General features: G+C 41.1%; 1 protein-coding gene across 1 annotated transcript in view; it reads left to right on the top strand.

Moving 5' to 3' along the window:
- The first annotated feature begins 853 nt into the window (after positions 1 to 853).
- The window catches only part of LOC126285249 (uncharacterized), a 95,160-nt gene continuing 89,922 nt past the window's right edge, over positions 854 to 6,091 (top strand). Inside the window, exon 1 of the mRNA XM_049984545.1 lies at positions 854 to 906. The gene's annotated coding sequence lies outside the window, so the exon portion shown is untranslated. The remainder of the gene's footprint in view (positions 907 to 6,091) is intronic.

Raw genomic sequence — 6,091 nt, 5'->3', positions numbered from 1 at the left:
GATATAAATCTCTCAATTTCTGACGATACTATTTCTTTGAATTTAAGTACATCTGGTCTACACTTACATTATTAATTTGGAATGAGTAGAGATTGTCTCTTAAGAAGGCGTCAAGTGAATTATTATCTGCTTTTTTGAATAAGTATATTTTTCGCTTATTTTTCGAGGATTTGGGGATTACAATATTCACTCTCGCTACGACAACTCTGTGTTCACTAATCCGTGGACCGGTGTCGACGCTCGTTATTAACTCAGGATTATTTGTTGCTAAGAGGTCAAGTGTGTTGACAGATACAACGAGAATTGCTGGCAACCACCTAAAATACATACAATGGCTAAAAACTTAGCATCCAGCTCAGTGTTGATGTTTATTGGCAGATTAAAACTATGTACTTGGCCTGGATTCCAACTCTGAACCTTGATTTTCGCGAGCAATGACAGTACCTAAACTTTCTCTTGATGACTTTGGTGTATTGGTAGCTTCATGCAGCATACAGTATCACACGCAATAGTAAGTCTACTTTGGTAAGAAAAACTACTTAGTGATATTCTGAGTGGGATTTCTGTCACCGCACGCGAGCCGTCAATGTGATATGAAACCGAAAGGCCTGCTCTTGGCGATGAGCGATACATTTCTCTTTTTTTCTAGGTGCAACCGTGTGCAGTAGTTTCGACAGCAGACAGTAACAGCAGGGAAATACAATGCACGGTACGTTATCTACGGCAGGGAGACAGCCCGTCCGTGTTATACAGGGCAGGCGCTGATGCACTGACAGGGCGAGAACGCCCCCTTAGCCCTTGCTGCCCGTAAGGGCCTGCTGCTCAGGGCACCGTGTTAGTACAACAGCCAAGATGATAGCAACAGCATCGCCACTCGCGACCGTCAGTGTCTTCTTGCTCGTGCTGGTAAGCAGCCTACTATAATAATTTGTTTCTCGTAATTTGTTGCACGCTGGCGTTCGAATGAATCTTTGCGATTCGTCTGACACGGAGTGCCGGAGGTGGACAGCCCTGATGTCTAGTTTAGACTATCAACTGCGTAAGCCGCGCGCGTCTCTACTAGTTGCACTGCCGCGACGTCAAGGACTCAACAAAAATTTGGAAACACCGCGAGGACTGCATTCCCGAACATAAATTAGATGCTAGCCAAGCCTGCAGGTTGTGCTGTTGTATTTGAGTGCGAACGGCACCCGTGGAATAGCCTGAATACGTTGGAAGTGTCAGTCGTGGTCATGAGTGTTCTGCCTTAGTTATCAGAGAATTACGAGGGTGGTCCCATAAGTACCCGCTCTGACCGACAGATGGCACTCGTTGTTGAAAAATATCTCTGTATTACGAAGTATACGATCTATGAAGCATATATTTCGAGTTTGAAGACGCCACATTGTTTAGTATTTGTTTGGCAGCCATCAGTAGTGAACGTTGTGAGTGAACTTGTAAAAATTGAGAAAATTGGTCATCGTTATGTGATACAATATATATATTTTTTTTTTAAGGGCCTCAGCGCAACCAATATTAAGGGGACCACACCCTGCTTATCTAATCCATGTTGATTTAGGCAAGCATTTGACCCATTTCTGAAAAAACTATTTGATGCAGGACCTTAATATTTTTACTGTATGTTACATAATGCTAATAGAGTCAACTGTACTAAAATCTACTTTATCCATTTTATAGTTTTTTAAGAAATACTTTTTTAAATTTATTAACAAAAAATATTAATTTTTTTCTAGAGAAAATATTTTTTGTGAACTTTCTAATGGGGGAATATCAATAAATGTAGTAGCAGAGGTGGCTTTTTATGTTATGCAGAGTCTGAAAATTTCATTCATTTATGTATGATAGTTTCTGATATAATGGGGCTCATGTACTAAAAATTTTGGTTTGCTGGAAATTGTCTTAAAAGGAAAAAAATTGAAATTTCTTACTTGCAGTTAATTAAAACCGTCCTGCTGCATATTATGGCCCTTCTTTGGCCTCTAGCAGGTCTTCCAGCTTCTTTTTCACCTTACTGGATGTTTGTCTTGCTTTCTTGGCCACGTTAGATGCAGACCTGTCTGCATCGGCTATGCTCATTTTATCGCAATGTTGCAGCTCAGGATTAATTCCCAGCTTTTTCAGTACCCAGCTCTTTCTCATATTACCACAATTGAATGTAATAACAGCATCATGAACTCCTAGTTTCATTGTATGCAAGCCTACAAATACAGTTTTAGGAAGGCGGTTCCAAATTATGCTGTTGAAACATTCATTTGGGCTCTGTGTTTGCCCATGCAGACATTTCCTTAGAAGGTCAGGATGAGCCAAGTCTCTGAAATAGGTTTAATTACTGTAATAACAGCAGCAGGAAGAGAAATCTGGTGAGAATAAGATTCTCCAGTTGCCTGAGTCCTATTGCATTTTCACCACGAATTTTCTCCTGATGGATACAAACCATAACCTGGCTTATCATCAATAGAGGACTTGTGGAAGAATATGGCCCAAACATCTCTCTTCATTGCCTCCAGATTTTCTTTATTTCTCCTAATTGCCTACCCTTAGTACACCTGCAAGTTTTTTTTAACAACTACTCGCAATCACACTTGAACAAAACTAACCGCATGTTTGAAAGCCTGTTGTTTACAAACAGCAGAAACAAAAGAATACCGACCATTGAATTCCAAAGATAGCCAACACACTCGGAAGTAAAAAAAATCCCTAACGTGCAATGTGTGCGATAGAAAGATGTAAAATATATGCAGAAAAGTGGGTGACAAAAAAGTGGGCGTTGCACATAAAAACACGTGGTAGGAAAATGCTCTGTAAATGCACGAAAAAAATTTTTTTCAACTATATCCTTTTCAGTGTGCTTAAATAACACCTTAATCTATCGAAATATGATGAAAACCTAAAATCGATTTTTTCCGACCTGAACCACGGTGTGGTCCCCTTAAAACTGGGCTAGATTTTACTTAGGGTGAGTCTGCACTTTCGTTGACAACAGTAAAATATTGCGTAGCTGAGTTTAAACGAGGCCGTACGAGCTGCCAAGACGAGAATCGCAGTGGTCAGCCAAATGAGGTGGCGAATCCAGGAATGGTGAAGAAAATCCATAAAAAGGGTAACTGAATGGTCGTCGACTGATAGTGAGCGAGCTAGCAAACATAGTAGGCATTTCAAAAAGTGCGGTACATCGTATATTATCTGAAAATCTGGACATGAGAAAACTGTGTGCTAGGTTTGTGCCTCACTTGCTCACACTCGAACAAAAACAGTGTCATGAAGATGTTTCGATTGAGTGTTTAGCGAACATTCGCAGCAACAAAGCTGATCTTTCACGCCGTTTCGTAACCAAGGATGAAACCTGGGTCCACCACTTCACTCCTAAGACAAAAGAACAATCAAAACAATGGACACAAACTGGAGAACCGACTCCAAAGAAGGAGAAGACCGTTTCATCTGCAGGCAAGGTCATGGCATCGCTCTTTTGGGATGCGCGTGGGATAGTTTTCATTGACTACCTTGAAGAAGGAAAAACTGGCAATGGCGAGTATTATGCGAATTTATTGCAATGTTTGGGCGAAGAAATCAAGCAGAAACGGCCGTATTTGGCCAAGAAGAAAGTGTTGTTTCTTCAGGACAGTGCACCAGCTCACAAGTCCGTTATTGCAAGTGCCAAAATTCATGAATTAAAGTTTGAATTGCCACCTCATGCATCCTATTCGCCAGATTTAGCTCCGTCGGATTATTTTCTGCTCCCAAACATGAAAAATAATGCCTCGCTAGTCAAAGATTTTCAACAAATGAAGACATAATGTCGACAGTTAATGGCTCTTTTGAGGAGTTAGACAGTTCTCATTATAAAAAGGGTCGCAAACTTATTTAACATCGCTGGGAAAAGTCTGTAGAGCTGAAAGGAGATTATGTTGACGCGGGCAAGTTGTTGCTGCTCGTATGGTGGGTGCTTCTGTAAGCAAAGCAGCCAAGGTGCTTGATGTTGAAGCGGCACAGATCAAAGTTTTACGAGGTCTACTCAAAAAATTACGAAACTTTGTTCACAAAATTTTTAAGCGGTTTCCTTTTACTTATCGTGCATGGTCTCCTTCGAAATACTCCCCTCCACAATTGATACACAGCTTCCAACGTCGTTTCCACTTCCGGAAGTAGTTTTGGTACGCCTCTTGCTGGATCGCGTAAAGTGTCGTCTGTGAATTTTCTTTTATTTCGTCTATTGGTGCAAATATTCGTCCTTTCGCCGAGATTTTCAACTGTGGAAATAAAAAAAAAGTCCGCAGGGGCCAGGTCTGGGGAGGTCGGAGGTTGAGGCAGCATATTGATTTCGTTTTTTGTGCAATAATCACGCACCAGCAGGGATGAATGTGCGGTCGCGTTAAAAATGGTTAAAATGGCTCTGAGCACTATGGGACTTAACATCTGAGGTCATCAGTCCCCTAGAACTTGTTGTTGTTGTGGTCTTCAGTCCTGAGACTGGTTGGATACAGCTCTCCATGCTACTCTATCTAATGCAAGCTTCTTCATCTCCCAGTATCTACTGCAACATACATCCTTCTGAATCTGCTTAGTGTAGTCATCTCTTGGTCTCCCTCTACGATTTTTACCCTCCACGCTGCCCTCCAAAACTAAATTGGTGATCCCTTGATGCCTCAGAACATGTCCTACCAACCGATCCCTTCTTCTGGTCAAGTTGTGCCACAAACTTCTCTTCTCCCCAATCCTATTCAATACTTCCTCATTAGTTATGTGATCTACCCATCTAATCTTCAGCATTCTTCTGTAGCACCACATTTCGAAAGCTTCTATTCTCTTCTTGTCCAAACTATTTATCGTCCATATTTCACTTCCATACATAGCTACACTCCATACAAATACTTTCAGAAATGACTTCCTGACATTTAAATCTATACTCGATGTTAACAAATTCTCTTCTTCAGAAACGCTTTCCTTGCCATTGCCAATCTACATTTTATATCGTCTCTACTTCGACCATCATCAGTTATTTTGCTCCCCAAATAGCAAAACTCCTTTACTACTTTAAGTGTCTCATTTCCTAATCTAATTCCCTCAGCATCACCCTACTTAATTCGACTACATTCCATTATCCTCGTTTTGCTTTTGTTGATGTTCATCTTATATCCTCCTTTCAAGACACTATCCATTCCGTTCAACTGCTCTTCCAAGTCCTTTGCTGTCTCTGACAGAATTACGATGTCATCGGCGAACCTCAACATTTTTATTTCTTCTCCATGGATTTTAATACCTACTCTGAATTTTTCTTTTGTTTCCTTCACTGCTTGCTTAATATACAGATTGAATAACATCGGGGAGGGGCTACAACCCTATCTCACTCCCTTCCCAACAACTGCTTCCCTTTCATGTACCTCGACTCTTATAACTGCCATCTGGTTTCTGTACAAATTGTAAATAGCCTTTCGCTGCCTGTATTTTACCCCTGGTACCTTTAGAATTTGAAAGAAAGCATTCCAATCAACATTGTCAAAAGCTTTCTCTAAGTCTACAAATGCTAGAAACATAGGTTTGCCCTTCCTTAATCTAGCATCTAAGGTAAGTCGTAGGGACAGTATTGCCTCACGTGTTCCAACATTTCTACGGAATCCAAACTGATCTTCCCCGAGGTCGGCTTCTACTAGTTTTTCCATTCGTCTGTAGAGAATTCGCGTTAGTATTTTGCAGCTGTGACTTATTAAACTGCTAGTTCGGTAATTTTCACATCTGTCAACACCTGCTTTATTTGGGATTGGAATTATTATATACTTCTTGAAGTCTGAGGGTATTTTGCCTGTCTCATACATCTTGCTCACCAGGTGGTAGAGTTTTGTCAGGCCTGGCTCTCCCAAGGCCGTCAGTAGTTCCAATGGAATGTTGTCTACTCCGGGGGCCTTGTTTCGACTCAGGTCTTTCAGTGCTCTGTCAAACTCTTCACGCGGTATCGTATGTCCCATTTCATCTTCATCTACATCTTCTCCCACTTCTATAATATTGTCCTCAAGTACATCGCCGTTGTATAGACCCTCTATATACTCCTTCCACCTTTCCGCTTTCCCTTCTTTGCTTAGAACTGGGTTTCCATCTG

Source organism: Schistocerca gregaria, chromosome 8 (genome assembly GCF_023897955.1).
Source record: "Schistocerca gregaria isolate iqSchGreg1 chromosome 8, iqSchGreg1.2, whole genome shotgun sequence".
Taxonomy (NCBI): Eukaryota; Metazoa; Arthropoda; class Insecta; order Orthoptera; family Acrididae; genus Schistocerca; species Schistocerca gregaria.
Note: the sequence above shows the minus strand (reverse complement) of the source record. Positions and strands in the feature narration are given on the sequence as shown.